At 42.2% G+C, this 18,434-nt stretch overlaps 1 protein-coding gene and 1 pseudogene across 2 annotated transcripts in view; one reads left to right on the top strand and one right to left on the bottom strand.

Moving 5' to 3' along the window:
• CTPS1 (CTP synthase 1) overlaps positions 1 to 1,216 on the top strand; it is a 47,992-nt gene extending 46,776 nt beyond the window's left edge. Inside the window, exon 18 of the mRNA XM_082245769.1 lies at positions 1,015 to 1,216. The gene's annotated coding sequence lies outside the window, so the exon portion shown is untranslated. The remainder of the gene's footprint in view (positions 1 to 1,014) is intronic.
• A 5,901-nt stretch (positions 1,217 to 7,117) lies between these two features.
• On the bottom strand, positions 7,118 to 17,845 carry LOC309548100 (annotated as a pseudogene). Its single transcript has 3 exons — positions 17,799 to 17,845; positions 9,852 to 10,037; positions 7,118 to 7,723 (listed from the first exon to the last, which is right to left on the bottom strand). The product of its transcript is annotated as an uncharacterized misc_RNA (transcript).
• Between the last annotated feature and the right edge of the window lie 589 nt (positions 17,846 to 18,434).

Consider the following 18,434-nt stretch of genomic DNA (forward strand, 5'->3'; position numbering starts at 1 on the left):
AACTACTTGTGTGACACAAAGAGACACCACCAAACCAGAAAGAATGCACTCCATGACTTTAGTGCTCACTAACCAGAAAAATGTTAGCTCTTTATTATAGAAAGATCACTGTGTGCTTTTGTATAAGGGTTCTCCTCCCCTTTCGCTCCATTGATGTCTGGTCCCAGGGACTTTAAAAAAGGCCTTGAGGTCAACTGATCTTCCCCAAATCATATTGCCAAAGAAAAGAAACTATACAGTGAAGTATTTATTAAGCAGCCAGTTTGCACAATAAATAGTAAAAGCCACTCATGTTTAAAGGTGCCTATAATTGGCACCAACATAGCCTAGGTGTGATACAAGGGAATGCTGCTGCTTCAGCGTGCGTTCAATGCCAGGAACTCAATGTTACCCCACTAGAAGTGACAGCCGAAGACTCCACCTCTACTCGTGTTGCTCCCACTTGGCATCATCAGGAAGCTTTCCAGCCGCCATATTTTCGAAGGCTTTTATACCCAAAGGTTAACAGTGAGAGCAGAGTGTGAAAGTAAACTCTAATGTGATCTTTGGCACTGTGATCTGACACTTAACTTTTAATGCACTCCAAGTAAAGGATTTTATTGTAAGGTAATCCCATTTTCCATGAACAAGGTAATGTGTTAAAGCTAAATTCTCGGAAATTGTCTAAATACACAGTTAAAATGCATATATAGGAGCTGTTCTAGCCACCAAAAAATTGTATTTCTGTTCAGCCAATCATGTAAACTAGGCCCTTTGGTCAAACAACACATTTAGGTTCTATGTTGCCCCAAGTCCTCTCTATGGATTACTTCAGTGCAGTTGAACAATACAACCTCGTCTGAAGCAGCCTGTGGAAACCTTTTTGGCTATTAAAGTAATGTTTTGGTTATTAAACATAGTATAGTTGTATATACAGTTCATATTTCTTTATAGTGACTTTAGTGCAATGCTTTTTAAATCAGACTTTGCTTTAGACTTGCAGCTAATAGTTTAAAATCTCCTTCCATTTTTCAGGTGACGTGTGTCCACCAGCTGAAGAAAAAGTTGTACAGTTTTTGTTGTTTTTTTTTAATTTTTACGTGGATGATGCTTAGACAGCTTATTTTGTTTTTCATTTTCTTTAAAGCTAAACATGATTCATGTTTTGTAAAATGAAGGTCCATATTTCTTTGCCAGTATTATTGGATTCATCTGCCTTTCCTACCTACTGGAGGTGTAGTCTCTACATCTGGAAAAAATAAAATCTTCCATCTCCATACACCAGAGTTCTGTGCCTGTATTCGAGAATCAATAATCTGGTATAATCAAGTATTATTAGGTTCTAGAAAAACATGGCCAATGGTATGCTTCTTTGTGTGTATGAATGGCTGTTCTGTCTCAGCATCGATTGTACCTGTGACCTTCTTGTAGACTCAGTCTGAAAGTGTGTGCAGCAGGTTGAATGATGGCTTTAACAGATAGTTTACTCAATGAATAAAGACTCCAGAGGTGTTCTCCAATGCTTCTTTATGCTTCAAGTTAGCAAAGGCATAAACATAGAGGCTTTTCCATAGGTAAATTTCCAATGAAGTTACACAGCTACCACACTCTGCAGTCTCCTCATAACAACTAAACAAAATGGGAGTTACAGCAGGAAAATGGAGGTGGGAGCAACCAACTAGCCAGAAACAGCAGGGGTGTAAGGAAGATACCAATAACATAACATGTAATAACAACTGCTAGACAGTTAAAGCTGTGTGGCAGCACACTCCCCCGCCTGGTATCGTGAGATACCACTACACAATTATTTTCCATAAACATACAATTAACATTGCATACAGTAGAATGCTATGTAGTCCTGTCCTCTAAGCTAACTATGCTAGAGGTCTAGGTGACTCCTACACATAACACTGAATGAGAATTTTTGGAAGCAGGCATAATTAGGACTGTCTCAGTGACTGGTCTCAGGAAGGTTTTTGGGTTCCCGTCCTTTACAATCCTGACTTCCATACTTCGGACCTTTCCATCATCACTAGCAATGGCCTTGGTAATAACTCCAACTGGCCACTGGATCCGATTGGTTTGCTTGTCTTTTAGAAGAACCAGGTCCCCTTCCTTTAAGTTAGGCTTCTGGGTTTGCCACTTTTTACGTCCTTGAAGAAGTGTGAGGTATTCCCTCCATCTGTCCCAGAAACAATCTGCAAGGTATTGAGCGTATCTCCATTGACGTTTATATGTGTCCTTTTCATCAAAGATGCTCTTTGGCGCTGGGATCTGTCCAATTTTCCGGCTCAATAATGCAGCTGGAGTTAAAACAGTCGGACATTCTGGGTCTGTGGATACAGCGGTCAACGGTCTTAAGTTGATTATTGTTGCGACCTCAGCAAGGAATGTAGTAAGTACTTCATGGGTAAGACGTGAAGAACTCACATCAAGCAACATAGAATCCAGTATGCGCCTTGCCATCCCAATCATACGTTCCCATGCTCCGCCCATGTTTGAAGCGTGTGGTGGGTTGAATTTCCACTGGTTTGCAGTGGCGGAGAAGATGGCCCTTGGAGGTGGCTCTGTCTGAGAAGCTCGCTCCCGCAGGCGTTTGTTAATGCTCTGGGACGCTCTCTCGCTATAATTGAACTGGTTGGTTAGTTTTCTCTCCTTGTTCCTGGATGGTATTTCCTCACCTTCTGTCCATTCTTCACTAGCCTGAGTGTCAGACTTCCCACCTGTATCTTTTGTCTCCCGGCTCTTTGGAGTCGTTGGTCTGAGTCTCTTCAATGAATCCCAACTTCCCCCCCCTGTTGCCGCGCTTCATCAGAGTCTTTGTGTGAAATGTTTCCATCCAGGGAGAAGTGTACGGCCAGCTGGTCCACGATGCTAATGGGTTTGTAGGCCCATTCCTTAAAACTTTACCTCACAATGTTCTGGGGGGGCATGAGGGTTGTTTGCAGTCAGGATACGAGTGAATTCCTCCTTAAGTTCAGCCTCGCTGAGTTTCAGCTGGTCCGGAGGCTTAACCAGAGTCTTGGCCTGCATCCATTCATCAGCTCCATCCCCCATATCTGTGGAGTCATCTTCATCCTCCAAATTTCTTCTTGAGCAGATGTTGGAACTCAATGCTACAACTTCAGGCCGGATTTCCGGATCAGTATCTGGATCCTCCAGGTGGAAATCGATATCTTCTTCTGAGTTTGTAGAAGACTGGTCCATTAAAAACTTGAGTCCTGAAAACCAAACTTTGTGTGAGGACAACTGCTGGCACTAAAATCTTCTGCATGAATGCTAGAAACTAGAAAGTGCTCTTGCTTCTCAGGTTTGTTACGGAGAGTTTTCTTAAGTGCAGCAAATCTGGTTAAAGCTTGTTCTCGATTGTTAGGGAGAGTAAGCCTTGGTACTCGGAAGGGTAATGGAGCTACCCAACTGTTGGAATTGTCCTTGAAGAACTCTTCATCCATAATCTTGATGAACTCCTTGTCTTCGACTGAAGACAACAATCTTGTTGTCATCACAAGTAGTCTGGTAACCTGAATCACCAAAGTCCTTTTGAGAAGTGAGCTTGAAGTTAATGCTTTGGAGTGCTTGATATGGAACTTCGTTCTTAAAATCAAGTCTTTCCTTCACATAATAGTGCGATGGGCATTTCATCAATTGACAGGTAACATTAGTTTTGTAGGAAGCTACATCCAAGAGCTTGTGAGATTGGTCTAAGCAGACTTCTATTATCACCCATCCAAGATCTAGTTTTTGGGCCTGAGGAGCATCATCTGGACCGTTACATAACTCTCTTATTTTATGAACTCTAGGAATGTCTCTCCCTAGTAGAATCAAGATCTTAACAACATCCTTGTTAAGTGGTGGAATGTAGTTAGCAATGTGACTCAAATGAGGGTGATGACGTGCAACCTCTGGTGTGGGGATTTCTTCTCTGTTCGGTAGCTGATCACATTCGATTAGCGTTGGAAGAGGAAACTCTGTGTCCTCATATTCTGATGCAACTACGAAGCCATGGGCTCTTCTTCCAGAAGTATTGATCTTTCCTGCACATGTCTGCAAGGTATAGGACCAGGTCCCTCCTTGAATGTTGAATAAGTCAAAGAATTCTGTACTTAGGAACAAATGTACTTAGTGAACAACTCCAAGAATTTGCGAAAGAGTATTTAAATTAGGAAGGGGGGGCAAAAGAGTGGAAATACAAGAGTCCAATTGCCCCCCGAAACAATGCCAGAACAGGTCAGAAGCACAGAGGTTAAGAAATGATAAGCTCAGAGTCCTGTCCACAAATGCTCGCAGTTTAGGTAAAAAAATCAATGAACCTGGGTCAATAATGGCATCTGAGAATGTAGATTTAGTGGCTGTTACGGAGACATGGTTTAATGAAAGAAATGACTGGGACATAACCATACCAGGGTACTCTTTATACAGAAGAGACAGAGAAGGCAAGAAAGGAGGAGGAGTGGCCCTGTATGTGAAAGATAGCATTAAATCTAACCTAATACAAGTTGGTGAGGCCAACATAGTCAGTTTGGGTTACGTTGCAGTTTGCTAATCATGCAGTAACTCGTGTAGGTGTGATATATATATAGACCACCTGGTCAAGTTAAAGAACTAGATGATCTACTAGTTGAAGAATTAGCTAAAATGACCATGAAAGGAGAAGTTATCATTATGGGAGATTTCAATCTTCCAGATATAAACTGGAAAACCAAAAAAGCAAGTTCTACCAGGAGTACAGATATTCTAAATTCCCTACTGGGGTTGTCTCTGCAACAAGTGGTTGAGGAGCCAACCCGGAGGGAGGCCATTTTGGATTTGGTATTCACAAATGGGGATTCGGTATATGATGTCATTGTAGGCGAAACCTTGGGATCTAGTGATCACCAGTCAGTGTGGTTTAATATAAGAACTGTGAAAGAGTCACACCACACAAAAACAAAAGTTTTAGATTTTAGAAAAACAGACTTTTCAAAAATGAAATTAGTCATAAATGAGTCCTTATCAGACTGGAACGGATTACATGGAGTCCAGGAGAAATGGGACTACTTAAAAGGTGCATTATTGAAGGCAACAGAAAATTGCATTAGACTTGTCAGTAAAAGCAAAAAAAGGAAGAGACCACTGTGGTACTCAGCAGAAGTGGCCCGAATCATTAAAAATAAAAAGCTAGCATTTTGTAATTATAAAAAAACCCAGAGCAATGAAGATAAGGAAATCTACAAGATTAGGCAGAAAGAGGCCAAGCAAGTTATAAGAACTTCTAAAGCGCAGGCGGAAGAAAAACTAGCTCAGTCTATGAAAAAGGGGGATAAGACATTCTTCAGATATATAAATGAAAAAAGGAAATTCAAACAAGGAATAACTAAATTAAAAACAAAGGACGGAAGGTATGTAGAAGAGAATAAAGGGCTAGCCGACTGCCTTAATGAATACTTCTGTTCAGTTTTTACAGAAGAAAAAGGAGAAGGACCTCCACTCGAAAGGATGACTAATGAATCATTTGATGCATGTGTCTTTACAGAGGAAGACGTTCTAAGATTGCTGTCTAAAGTGAAGACAAATAAGTCACAGGGTCCTGATGAGATACACCCAAAATTATTAAAAGAGCTTAGTGGTGAGCTGGCAAAACCATTAACAGATTTATTTAACCAATCATTAGTAACAGGAGTCGTCCCGGAAGATTGGAAATTGGCAAATGTCGTGCCCATTGACAAGAAAGGTAGTAGGGAGGAATCGAGCAACTATAGACCAGTGAGTCTGACATCAATAGTAGGCAAATTAATGGAAACCCTATTAAAGGATAGGATTGTGGAACATCTTGAATCCCATGGATTGCAAGATGAAAAACATGGGTTTACTTCAGGGAGATCATGTCAAACAAATCTTATAGATTTTTTTGACTGGGTGACTAAAATAATAGACGGAGGTGCAGTAGACATTGCATATCTAGATTTTAGTAAGGCTTTTGACACTGTCCCACATAGAAGACTTATCAATAAACTGCAGTCATTGAGCATGGACTCCCATATTGTTGAGTGGATTAGGCAGTGGCTGAGTGACAGACAACAAAGGGTTGTAGTCAATGGAGAACATTCAGAACAAGGTCATGTTACCAGTGGGGTACCTCAGGGATCTGTACTGGGACCAATTTTGTTTAATATCTTCATAAGTGATATTGCAAAAGGCCTCGATGGTAAGGTTTGTCTTTTTGCTGATGACACAAAGATATGTAACAGGGTTGATGTTCCTGGAGGGAAACGCCAAATGGAAAAGGATTTAGGAAAACTAGAAGAATGGTCAGAACTCTGGCAACTGAAATTTAATGTGGATAAGTGCAAGATAATGCACCTGGGGCGTAAAAACCCAAGGGCAGAATATAGAATATTTGACACAGTCCTGACCTCAGTATCTGAGGAAAGGGACTTAGGAGTAATTATTTCAGAAGACTTAAAGGTGGGAAGACAATGTAATAGAGCAGCACGAAATGCCAGCAGAATGCTTGGATGTATAGGGAGAGGTATAAGCAGTAGAAAGAGAGAAGTGCTTATGCCGCTGTACAGAACACTGGTGAGACCTCACTTGGAGTATTGTGCGCAGTACTGGAGGCCATATCTCCAGAAGGATATAGATACTCTGGAGAGAGTTCAGAGAAGAGCTACTAAACTGGTACATGGATTGCAGGAAAAAACTTACCAGGAAAGGTTAAAGGACCTTAACATGTATAGCTTGGAAGAAAGAAGAGACAGAGGGGATATGATAGAAACTTTTAAATACATAAAGGGAATCAACTCGGTAAAGGAGGAGAGCATATTTAAAAGAAGAAAAACTACCACAAGAGGACACCGTTTTAAATTGGAGGGGCAAAGGTTTAAAAGTAATATGAGGAAGTATTACTTTACTGAGAGAGTAGTGGATGCATGGAATAACCTTCCTGCAGAAGTGGTAGCTGCAAATACAGTGAAGGAGTTTAAGCATGCATGGGATAGGCATAAGGCTATCCTTCATACAAGATAGGGCCAGGGACTATTCATAGGATTCAGATATATTGGGCAGACTAGATGGGCCAAATGGTTCTTATCTGCCGACACATTCTATGTTTCTATGGCCAATGAGCGATTGCTCTGATCATCGAGTATGGCATACATTTTTATGGAATTTTGTGGACATCCTTCAGGAAAAACTCTTACAAGACATATCTTGCTACAAGACTTGCTATGAAGCCCTTCTCCACATACCTCTGTACATCTTGTGGTTACGGGGTTGGCATATTGCTCAGTTCTCTCCCCGCCATCATCTGATGTAGTCTTGGGGTTGCTGCCGGGTGAAGGTTTCCTTTTGAACAGGTCTGAATGAAGAGCGTCCACATGTTTGGCACTGTTGCAGAGAGAACATCTGATGGCGATTTTACAGTCTCTAGCTAAATGATCGGAGGATGCACAACACTTAAAACAGATATTATGCTCTTTGAGAAATGACTTGCGTTCTTCAAAAGGCTTGTCCTTAAATGCACGACATTTGGAGAGAGAGTGTGGCGCATTATGAATAGGACACTGTTGATTAAGATTGCTAGCTTTAATGTCTGTAGCTAAGACGTTGGATGCTATCGCAGTCTTCCTCACAGCAATAGGATGCCTTAAATCCTTGAATTTACTGTTGGTGGCAATACCCCTTGAAGTACTTAAAGGAATGGTGGTTGTATCTGGATAGAAGAAGCTTGGGTCATTCTTGGATCTTGCAACCTTCCGCACGAACTCTGAAAAATAAGAAAAGGGAGGGAAGGAAACATGATGTTCATACTTATACTTAGATCCTTCACTAGTCCACTTTCCCTGAAGATAACTAGGCAACTTTGCTACAATAGGATTTACACCCTGAGCAGTGTCTAAATAGCTAAGACCTGGTAAACTAGGATCTAACTTAGCAATTTCAAGTTCTTGAAGGAGGTCACCTAACTCTCTAAGCTTATGATTGTCCTTAACAGAGATCTTAGGAAAGTCGTTTAGTCTCTGGAATAAGGCAGATTCAATGACTTCGGGGCTCCCATAGTCTTGTTCTAGACGTTCCCAGGCAGCATCAAGGCCTGCTTTAAAGTTAAAGATGTAGACAGATTTAAGTCTCTTTACTTGTTCTGAAGATTGATGCCCCAACCACTTTATTAGTAAGTCAAGTTCTGCTATGTCCAAGTTCTTGGTTACCGCCTTAAATGTAGATCTCCAACTCCTGTAGTTCTCTGGGCGGTCATCAAATCTAGACAGTCCAGTTGTAATCAACTCTCGTCGAATCATATACTTGCTGAACTCTGCAATGTCAGTGCTTTCAGTTTTTATAGCCACAGGGTCTACTGATGGTGCGCCGTCTTGGACCATGGTTGGTATCTGATGTTGGCTGGTAGGTAGAGAGAAAGGTGTTGCAGATGGGTTTAATTTAGGTAAGGGTCTGTCGTCTGAAGGTCTCTGAGCATTTGAAGTCAAAGAGAGCTGTATCAAAGGGGGTATAGAGTTCATTCTGTAGTCTTCTGCTGTGCCCTTGTAATCTCTATGCACATAGGGTTGTGGTGGCACATGAGCTGCGTAGGTTGATTCACTTGATTTTGTGACGTGCGGTAGTTGTGGAGGGTCTCTGTTAGTAGGTGCGTCTAGTTGACCAGCTTGCTTTGGTGACACATTGCCTTCTGATCCACTTGCTGGATGATTATGAGAAGAATCTCCAACTGTAGGTGGGACTGTATTGTCGTGGTTCTGAGTTAGGACAAACTGTAGGGTCCTTTCAACAGGGTCTTGACAAGCAGGCAAGCTGGTACAAGCTGCTCCTTCTTCTTCCAATAGGGCTTGTTCCAAGACAGAACTCTGCTAAAGCTACTTCCTTTTCTCTGTTCTTCTGAAGAATTTCTAGCTGAGCCTCTGTTTCTGCTTGTATCCTTGCTTGAATGCGTTTAGCTTCTGCTTTGAAGGCTGCTTCTTTTTCAGAGCAGGCGCCTTGAACCTGGGCTACTGCAATCTTTTGGCGAGCTTTGAGAATTTGGTCGCTCAGTATTGACCTTATAGAGCAGGACCGCAATGACTTGGAAGAAGATTTATGATATGAGCGGGCAGACCTAGAAGATTTTCCTGAGTGTCTGGAAGAAGCAGAGTTACAGGATGTAGTTTCATGTAGCTGTGCCAATCTACCTTCTATCTGTGCCTTTGCATCAAGATATGTGCTATGCCTCTGCTGGTCATTAGAAGTAAAGTCCTTTAATTCCAATGCAGCTTCCTCTATGTTGGAATGTGACAATAGGGAATAGTATTTCTCAGAAAGTCTTTTATAATTCTCAAATGCCTTCTTAACCCTTGAGAGAGCAGTGTTCAATTGCTCAGAATTGTTGCTAGTTTCATTAGTGGCTGTTATACAACTTAAAGTCTTTTCCCATAATGCAGTCAGGTTACTAGATGTTTCTTCCTTGCTTCATAAACCTCCCTTGCCTTCAAGGATGGATGAGGGGCTCTGACAGGACAAGAAGAATGAAGTAAGGAGTCTGCTTTATCTTGACTAAATGCAGGTAACTCTGTGAGATCTCTGTCAGACATAATAAGTACTGTATTTTTGATGTCTTGTTAGAAATGTGCCAGAGCTCAGATCTGTAAGTAGTGACTTCTGTTAGTAAGCAGGCTGGCTGAGGTGCTGGGTATTTGATACAATAGCTAGCTATTGCTGGAACTAGTTCAAACTGGATACCTCAGCACAGAAGGCTGTAATAGTAATGAAGCATTCAGTAGGTGTCTGGTTTCATATGCAGAGTAATGCTTCTGGTGTGGTACTCACGTTTCTGAAGCTGGAGATTCATGGAAATTTACTTTCTGAAGCTGCAGAGATAACTGTGTGATGGATTATTGGAAATTTACTATTCTTAAGCTGCAGAGATACCTGTGATGGATTCTTCATGGAAATTTACTGTTCTGTCTCAGCATCGATTGTACCTGTGACCTTCTTGTAGACTCAGTCTGAAAGTGTGTGCAGCAGGTTGAATGATGGCTTTAACAGATAGTTTACTCAATGAATAAAGACTCCAGAGGTGTTCTCCAATGCTTCTTTATGCTTCAAGTTAGCAAAGGCATAAACATAGAGGCTTTTCCATAGGTAAATTTCCAATGAAGTTACACAGCTTCCACACTCTGCAGTCTCCTCATAACAACTAAACAAAATGGGAGTTACAGCAGGAAAATGGAGGTGGGAGCAACCAACTAGCCAGAAACAGCAGGGGTGTAAGGAAGATACCAATAACATAGCATAACATAACATGTAATAACAACTGCTAGACAGTTAAAGCTGCGTGGCAGCACAATGGCCATTCATATTGCTTATAAACATGCATGGATGTTTCCAGATGTTTAGTATGGTTAAGAGTGGCTTGACAGATGCATACCTTTTTTAATCTAAAGATTTCAGCCACACTGATATGTTGCGACCATCTAAAAGTAGGAGGCTGGGGCCTATTTAAATAGGACATAGACTAAAAAACTACCTGGTACAACTGTATATTTAAGAGTGTATTGTTCCTTATAGTACATAAATTCGACCCTGATGCACATGGGTCTTGCTGGCTGTGTTGCTGATCCTACCAATGAGACTCTTAAACACCCCTGTCCCAACGTTAATGGTTTTCAGAATAGTACTGCATATCTCCAAAGTTTGTCTGAATGCAGGAGTTTTCATGTGTTTCAGAAAGTGCACCACACCCGCAAGATGCAATAGAAGGCCAGGGCAAAGCACAGTTAACCCACAGGTGGACTGCCTTACACCCAACATGAGGGAAAACTGCAGTGCATCAGTGTGAAGGAGTGCTCAGGAAATTAAGCGCTTGTTTCCATTTGTGGTTTTTGGGGGGGTGATTAATGACTTACATACCGGTGCATTGTAAAATGACGCCGGCAGGAATATCTTATCCCTCTGGGCGGACGTCCTATATTGCCTGCCCGTTCTCCCGTGGGGGTGCAGCGTGGTGATCGGGGATGAGGCGTGTCCCCAATCAGTGTAAAGAGCCAATAAAAAATGGCTCCTTACCATGTGACCGGCTGTGTCCAATCACAGCCGACCACATGCATTGTCTTTGTGCGCGCCCCCAGGGGTGCACAGAGCGGCAATCGGGGATGGAGTGTCATTCTGACACAGTCCATCCCCAACCAGGCTAAAGAGCCAATGAAATTGGCTCTTTACCACGTGACCGGCTGTGTCCAATCACAGCCGGTCCCAAAATGTCAACAAACCACAGTAACTAGCTGTTACCGGGCTCAGTGTATGGGGAGAAGATTGCGGTAACAGCTAGTTACCGATTTACAGTGTACAGCAAAAACACTGATTGCGCACGCGCCCCCGCCCCCCCCCCCCCAAACAATAAAGAGGACCTGTCAGCCCATCAAAGTACTGCTACTTGGATGTTGGGCCTCTGTGCAAAAGTCTAACACATGTGGTATCGCCATACTCAGGAGGAGTAGCAGAATATATTTTGGGGTGTGATATTTGCTGTGTACATGCTATGTACATGCTAAATTGACAACTTTGTGGAAAAAAAATGAAAAATTTTTTTTTTTCTTACACATTTTCCAAAAACTTGTGGGGAAAAAAAATGACATATTCAAAAGGCTCATTATGCCTCATAGAATATACATTAGGGTGTTTTGCTTTCCAAAATGGGGTCATTTTGTGGCATTTCCATTGTTCCGGTGCTCCAGGGCCTTCAAAAGTGTCTTAGGTCGTTAGGGAATTACATGTGTAATTTTTGCTCCTAGAACACCCGACGGTGCTCTTTGCATGTTGGGCCTCTGTATGTGGCCAGGCTGTGTAAAAGTCTTACACATGTGGCATCGCCATACTGAGGAGTAGCAGAATGTATTTTGGGGTGTAATTGCAAGTATGTGTGTGAGAAATAACTTATGACTTTTTTTGTAAAAAAAATATATCTTCCTATTCTTCATATTCCCAAGAATTGTGGGAAAAAATTACAACCTCAGAAAACTCACCATGCCTCTTACTAAATACCCTGGAAATTCTACTTTCCAAAAATGGGTCATTTGGGGGGTATTTGTACTGTTCTGACATTTTAGGACCTCAAGAAATGAGATAGGCCGTCGGTACATCAAGTGTGATCAATTTTTCAATGATTGGCACCGTAGCTTGTAGACTCTATAACTTTCACACAGACTAAATAATATCAACTTATTTGGGTTATTTTTTTTACCAAAGATAGTAGCAGTATACATTTTGGCCCAAATTTGATGAAAAAAATTGCTTATTTGCAAAATGTTATAATAGAAACTAAAACAAAATACTTTTTTTTCCCCCTAAATGTTGCTTTTTTTTTTTTTTTTCACTTATATCTCAAAAAACCCAGTGGTGATTAAATTACCACCAAAAGAGCTCGATTTGTGTGAAAAAATTATAAATTTGATTGGGTACAACTTTGCATGAGTAATTATCATTCAAAGTGTGAGAGCGCTGAAAATTGGTCTGGGCAGGAAGGGGGTGAAAGTGTCCTATATTGAAGTGGTTAACCACTTTACCACCGGAGGATTTTGCTGTCTTACGTCCAGGCCACTTTTTGCGATTCGGCGCTGTGCGACTTTAACTGACAATTGCGCGGTCGTGCGACGCCGTACCCAAACGAAATTTACGTCCTTTTTTTCCCACAAACAGCTTTCTTTTGGTGGTATTTGATCACCTGTGCGATTTTTACTTTTTGCGCTATAAACAAAAAAAGAGCGTTAATTTTGAAAAAATAACTATTTTTACCATTTTTTTTTATATGAAATTCCCCCCAAAAAAGATGTAAAAAACAATTTTTTTTTAAATTTTTTGGCCAATTTGTTTTCGGCTACCCATATTTGGTAAAAAAAAATCACAATAAGCGTATTTTGATTGGTTTGCGCAAAAGTTATTGCGTTTACTAACAAAGGGAAAGATTTCTGTCATTTTTGGGTTTTTTTTAACGCGTAATGGCGGCGATCTGCGATATTTTTTTTTGCGGGACTGCGACATTGCGGCAGACAGATCGGACCCTTGACTGACATTTTTGACACTTTTGGGGGTACCAGTGACATTACTGCAGTAATCAGTGCTATATATATGCACTGTTACTGTAAAAATGACACTGGCAGGGAAGGGGTTAATTTTATTGGAGAGGGAGGGGTTAATGTATGCCTGGTGCTTACTGACGTGTGTGGGGGTAGGTGACTATGTGACACAAGGACAGATCCAGGGTTCAGCTATGCTGAACCCTGCAATCTGACCCTGCCTGTCACTTAGGAGATCCGCCCACTTGTGTTTACACAAGCAGGCGGAACTCCACACTAGATCCCCGACGATCGGGGAAGAGCGGCGGCGATCGCCGCTGCTCCTCCCCTGGCCCGACTCCCGCTGTGACTGAAAACAGCGGGAGCGAGCCTCCGGCGGCGCGCGCGGCCGCCGAGAAAGGGGAGTGTCTGACGACGTAGTACTACGTTGTCAGACGATAACGAGCCACTCTGCCGCAGTAATATTACTGTGGGCAGAGGTAAAGTGGTTAAAGACCATAGTTCATTGTGGCCTGCAACTAGTTACCAAAAAGTGGCCCTTGCTCTTCAAAAGGTTGAGCACCCCAATCTACTTCAACAGTAGGTACTTGCAGACCTTCAGAGCCTGACTCCCACTTGGACCATTGGGTTTGTAGCCAGAGGTCAGCTAACCCCTCTGGAAAGCCTTCTGCCTGAAGGTGCACCCTAACTTTTTCAGGTCAGGGGCTAATTGTGCAACCAGATGGGTCCTTTTCCTCTCCAAAATATCTTTTTAATGCTCTCTTATATGCTAAAGTATATAATCAAAAGATGTAACGCAGCCTCTAATTACAGACCAAAAATGAAATCGCTTAAATGGCTTAATAGAAAAGTACAAAAAGATTCTTGAATGTGCTTCTAGCCAGATGCTCTTAAATCTTCAATTTATGAATAACTTGTGATCTGCATGAAATACCCGTACTTAGTATATGCTCACCACCAGACCCTGATTATCAGTCAAGGGTCAGATGTGCTTTTGACCCCCCCCCCCCCCCCCCGGGGGGTCACTTATCAGATGGATCCTAGATACAATTCTTGTCTCCTCCGATGCGAACAATCACTCATGCAAAGAAATAGAAACTAGTATATAGTGCTCTCTGTACATTTAATTAAAATAAAAATATAACACTCAGCATGTGCACACAGTGCTATGTATAACGCATGACACCATGAGGCCCCTCGCCACAGACTCTGCTGACCTCAAGGTGGCTACCAAATGACGTCACTTTCCTCAACCTTTCTCAGTGAAAGGAAGCAAACCACTCCAGTGTGAAAACTTCGGAGAACAATCTTTGGAATTTGATCCTTGCTGGCTTTAGGCCCTGTGCTTTTTGGCCCTGGCTATTTCCCTTTGAAAAAAGAAAAATTAGTATATATTTTTATTTTCATCTTTATTATTTTTGTCTCTTGAGTCACACCAGCAGTACCATCTTCTTTATTGAATGGATTGATCCATGACATTTGATTTTTCCCCCTTTTTTTTTTTTTTGGGGTAACCCAAGTTCTTCTACGGCCCTACTGGGACAAAAGCTTTCATACTTTTTGGGTCGGTGATTTCCATCTCCCCCCTATATGTTTCTTGACATGACTGAGGGGTTTGCAAATAATGTTGGACGGAAATGTGGATGGATTTTGTGATCTACATGAATGAATCAACACAAAGGATGATATAGAAAATGAAATGGGACTACAATATCTCCCTGAAGAAGAATTGAACTACAAGTTCTTTTAAGTTATTTGAAACGCATTGGATTCCCTCCGCCCTAGGGGGTTTTCCCCTATGGAGGTGTATTGTGTCCCTCTCTTTTCCTCTTTCTCACCCTACAAAATTTTTTGTTTTTGTTTATGGTTCTATCAATTTTATGATTACATTTCCTCGAATTGGTGGTCTTGAGTGTGATTATCACCCACATAGTTGATATGTTTGTGATTTATATAAAAAATCCCTTTTTAAACAATTTCTAATAAATACTTCAATTTTATGCAATTGCTTTTGTTTTTAATTGATTGCCTTAAAAATACCAATTAAGAGGAGAAAAAACAATGTTTATTCTTAATTGCTTATGGGATGACAGCAACCATCTGTCACCCCCAATCTGAGACAATTATAATTCAAATGACGTCACTTGACGTAGCTTTGCCCCCATACGTGTTATGCACCATCTACAGCAGGGGTGGGGAACCTTTTTTCTGCCAATGGCCATTTGGGTATTTATAAAATTATCAACTTAAAAATGTGCCTGTTATATTTGGTCAAAAATTTAATTAACTCACCCCTGATGTGATGGCTGCAACTACTTCTCTTTGGTGAGGTGTGTGATGTTAGCTGGTATTGATGATGTTGCTACTCGCAACTGGTTTTCCAGGTGTGCGTCGGTCAGTCTGGAATGCAGTCGACTTTATGGTGGTAAGCTTTGAAAAGAACTGCTGGGGGGTAATGCTGGTGGGTATAGCTGGCTGGTACTGCTGGTGGGTACAGCCGGCTGGTACTGCTGGGGGTATTGCTGATCCAGGCTGGTACTGTGCTGTAGGTACTGCTGGCTAAGGCTGGTACTGTGCTGTGGGTACTGCTGGATAGTATTGCTGTGGGTACTGCTGGCTGGTACTGTTCTGTAGGTACTGCTGGCTGGTACTGTTGTGGGTACTGCTGACTCTGGCTGGTACTGCTGTGGGTACTACTGGCTCTGGCAGGTACTGCTGTGTGTTCTGCTGGCGGTAAATGCTGTCTAGCAGCGGCACCGCACTGGAGGGGAGGAAGAGGCAATGTTTCCTGTATTGGTCACAGGCGGAGTGCATTTGATATCACTCCGCCTGTGACTCACTCAGACTGTCAGAATGGAGCTGGAACTATACAGGAAGCATTGGCTCCATTCTGACAGATCAGCTGAGAGACACAGACTCTGCTGCACGGGGGGCCGGACCAAATGACTTTGAGGGCCGCAGGTTCCCCACCCCTGATCTACAGACTTCAGTAGGAAGTGAGCATGCAGTTTTGTGAGCAGCTGTTCCTTTAGAACCTCTTATATCCCTCTGAATTACCTTTTTAGTTCTTAGAGAGCTAATGGAGCCCTATTCTATTGAACGACTCACTTGAAAAGCAGCGTTTCCAACAGCAATTGCATCTGCCAGAAGAGTTTTGGAGCTTCAAACTCTATTATCAGAAAAAAACTTGCTATGCTATTCTTCCTGACAACCTTCTATAGAATCACTGCTGAAAGGATCATCTGTATACATTTCCATTGGGAAGCAGTTCTTCCACCATTAAAATGTTCTGCTCCAGCAGATCTTTGCAAGATAAGTGAAATACATCACTGGTGATATATAAATTGCTGCTCAGTGATTGCAGTTTTCTAGTCTGCATCTCCCCCCAGGTAATACCTAAAATCTGGCCTGTTAGCGAATCCCCTAGGACAGGAGTTGAGAACCACTACTCTAAAGGCTCATTTTGTGAGCAGACTGGTCAGGCTGAAACAGAGAGCTACATAATTTACATTGGTTATCTTTAAAATGTCTGCTTTCTATCTCAGAAGGGGTTACTGCTGTGAGTCGGAGCACTGATGCCATTTGCTGGATGGAGTTGGATTGTCTTGCAGGTGCATTCAGCATCAAGGATGCACCTTCCTTCAGGTGCTGCTCTGCTTGCAAAGAGTCACATAAAAGTCCATTCCTGCTGCCCACCTACAATTATGGTCATCTCCAGACATCTAAAACAAATTGACACAACCAGCTATTTGGTTTTTCTGATTTCCTGAGGCTTTTCCTTGTGCCCTAATCCTTATGTCACCTTACCACAATGTAGTTACATCATTACTAATTATGAGACTTCAGAGATGAGTGTTTTACAAGCTGAAAAACGCTCCGGTGTGAATATCTCCTTAGCTGGAGACTGGCAGAACCGAGGCCAGATGCTTGCTCTCCCTAAGCACTTGTTAGCCTTGTACCCATTTGAAGAGGACTTTGTAGAAAGTGGATCTGGAAGTGTCCGACCTTAACAAATTGACCAACATACCTACAGAACGACACCTGATATATATGGATGGAAACCCTTGGTAAAGCTGTTCTTGCTGGCAGGCCCTGCAGTTTACTCCATCTTGCCTGTGACCATGGATTTGCCAAACCATGGGCACCTGGTCAAAATCCCTTAAAGATCTTGCTCCTGCTGCAATTGATCCCTTGGTCAAAGTATGTTTGGTGCAAGATAGAGTTGTGGGGGCTGCTGAAGGTTTCCTGTAATCACTTGCATGGGGCTCATGTCTGGACACTTTGGTTAAAAGTACTGGACTGCAAAGCCCGCATCTAAGAAGTGCCTGATCCACATGGCCTTTGAGGGACATTTTTTTTTGGTTCTAGTCTAGATACTATCATCAAGGATACTACTGGAGGCAAGAGTACTGATCTTCCCCAGTGGAAGAAGCCTAAAGGACAGACTGCAAAGTCTTCTTCTTTGCTGTCAAGAAGCATACTTTTGTTTCTCCACCCAAGTCCACCCACAAGGACTATGGCTCAAAGTCAAACAAACCTAAATCAGTATGAAAGTGCACCACCACATTGCACAGTGTAAGGAATTTTTTTTTTTTTTTTTTAACCTTTGGCATCAGATGGTGGTCTACATGGGATAAAAGCTTGAATTACACTCCCTTCTGCCTCTCACCTCCAACCTTCCTGTATCACCCAGCAGATCACCATCAAGCCATCATGGGTTTTCTGGATAAAGAGTTCATTGACCCCAGATCCTATGGCAAAATGGTTTCAGGGGTTTTTTACTGTAAACTCTTCACAGTTCTTAAACCCAAAGAGGGCATCTGCCCCATGTTGGATATCAAAGCTGAAATCCTTTAGGTCTGTAATCTCCTCTCTTCACAAGGAACATGTTCTAGATTTTGTGGACATCAGGGACAGGTACCCACATGTCCCCACCTTTTCACTATGTCTGCATTTCCTACACTTTGCTGTGGGCTCCCTAAAGTACTAGTTCATGGCCCCACCCTTCAGCCTACACCTCAGTTGATTACTAAGGTGCTGGCCCTACTTTTAGCCCTGCTACTCCCATTGTGGGATACCTAGATGACCTCCTGTTGAGGAAACAGTCAATGCTCTGCTGAATAATGTGGCCTTGACTGTCATGACATTGCAGTGGTTCCGATGGATTCCAACACTGGAAATTACTGATTATTACGGAGTATCGGAGTCTAGTCCTGGACAGGCAAGGATTTTTTTCCACCAACATGCAAAACTTCACATCCTCCAATTTCATGTTTGGGTTCTCCAATCCCAGAGTCCTCTAACTCCTCTTTTGCATGGGTGTCTTAGATATGCTGGTAGCTTCTTTTTGAGGCAGACCCATTTATGAAGTTTCACTCCAGACATCTGCATCAGAACTTTGTCAGGACACTTCTTAGG

This window comes from Pelophylax lessonae (assembly GCF_965119305.1).
Source record: "Pelophylax lessonae genome assembly, chromosome: 2".
Taxonomy (NCBI): domain Eukaryota; kingdom Metazoa; phylum Chordata; class Amphibia; order Anura; family Ranidae; genus Pelophylax; species Pelophylax lessonae.